Consider the following 2,063-nt stretch of genomic DNA (forward strand, 5'->3'; position numbering starts at 1 on the left):
ATCTCTTGTCACCACTCCTTTCTATCGCAGTGTTGTCATTTAAAATAATACAATAATATTAAAATTTCGTTTGGTGTTTTTACTAATCAAATAATATGAGTTTCATTAGTTTCTTCCTTCCAAAAAACCCAGTTATAATGTCTGAATTTTAAAAAAGTCCAATAGAATATTTGGGGACCCCGATAGCTCAGTTGATAGAGCACTCTCTTTATACGCAAAGGGCCAGAGATCGATCCCGGGTGCAGTCGATTTTTTTCTGAATCCCTGTCTACTCAGCAATGAATGGGTAGCTGAGTTTGTTAGATCTGGCGAAAAGTCACCATCGACCCCTCTTATCACCTCATCCACCCCCTCTTATTATAACTTCACGTCTCTCTCTTACTCTTCAATACTCGCTGCCCTCTAATGTGTGTGTGTGTGTGTGGGGGGGGGGGGGGGGGGGGGGGGGGGGGGGGGGGTAGGAGTTGCGTGTGTGTATCAACGCCACGAACAACTCGATCAACGCCTTGGGCGATGCCATTATCTCCGTTAATGGGGATAAATTTCAAATTTTATTAAATTATCGAAGTAACAATGAAGTACGGTGAGCAAATAAAGAAGGCATCACCCATCTTCTCTAATTAGGTTACAATTTGAAATGAGTGTGACTACTCCGTGTGTTTTACTCCTGTAGGCCACGGTTTTCATCGTGTAGCGGTCTTTAACGGTTCAAGAATGAACGATCCCACGCTCTCAAAGGTCAAACAGGTTCGAATTTCCAACAGTCTCTCAGGAATGTTCAATGTCGAAAAGGACCGGTCCTAGGACCGGTCCTTGCGGTCTTCATTTCCCAAGGACCGTAGGACCGTGGTCCTTAAGCTTGCCAAGGACCGCCCCGCACTACTGACTGGTCTCATACAGGGTTATGACCATGGGTGTGTTATTATAATATCGGTGTTTGTGTACGTTTGTATGGCTGTGTGATGATGTTGATGATGATGATGATGATGATGATGATGATGATGATGATGATGATGATGATGATGATGATGATGATGATGATGATGATGATGATGATGATGATGATGATGATGATGATGATGATGATGATTATGATGAAAGTAAGAGAAACAGATTTAGAGCAGTCGAGATTTTTTTTTCTGACCCCCGTCCCATTATCTACCTAGCAGTGATTGGGTAGCTTGGTCTGGTAGATTCTGTAGAAAATACTTTGCGATCGACTAGCGTCGTGTCGATGTTGTTTGAAGGACGAGTTATCTGGTCAAAATTGTGTTTTAAAACAAATATATTACAATTGCAGAGCACGACATATTAGGCTATGAGTTGGAAATTGTCAACAAGTCTATTTTTGCCTCAGTATAGATGGAACAAAATTGACCTCACTCGCTCAGCGCTATGTTCGGCTATGTGGTCTTGTGGTATGACACTCGCTTTCGGATCGGAAGGTTCTGGGGTTTGAGCCTCGCTCGGCGCATAGTTGGGTCCTTGGAAAAGGCTCTTTACTCACATTCTCTCACCTTACTCAGGTGTAAAATGAGTACCTGGCCGTTAATAGCGTTGTAAAAAAAATTGTAATATCGCCTAACAGGCGGCATGTCTCGTCCTTCATGTTAAGTCTTGCTGTTGTCCAGGGACTCTTGTAAAGCGCTTTGAGCACGTTATTGGATATTGCACGATATAAAAGCTAATTATTTTTGTTTAATATTGTTTTAGACAGCCATTTTAATGATAAATTCTCAATAAATTCTCTCAGACTATAAACGTTTAAGTTTACAAATAGCTTTGTGTGTTGCATTGGTACGTTATATTCATTCGGCTGACAACTCTTGTGAGCATTTTAGCTTAATGCATGCCATCAATAGGTGAAGCAGAGAACTTGCGTATGTTCTCTGGGTGAAATCAAAATGGTCGAACAACCGGTTCATGTCAGGGATTGTGTGTGTGTGTGTGTGGGGGGGGGGGGGGGGGTTGTGTGTGTGTGTGTGTGTGTGTGTGTGTGGTGTTTTCCATAAACGGTCAAATTATTGAATTCCTCCGGAAAAGGAAAAAATATGAAGAGAATG

The sequence above is a fragment of the Berghia stephanieae genome, chromosome 5, assembly GCF_034508935.2.
Source record: "Berghia stephanieae isolate SIO BIC M18660-M18661 chromosome 5, UCSD_Bste_1.3, whole genome shotgun sequence".
Lineage (NCBI taxonomy): Eukaryota > Metazoa > Mollusca > Gastropoda > Nudibranchia > Aeolidiidae > Berghia > Berghia stephanieae.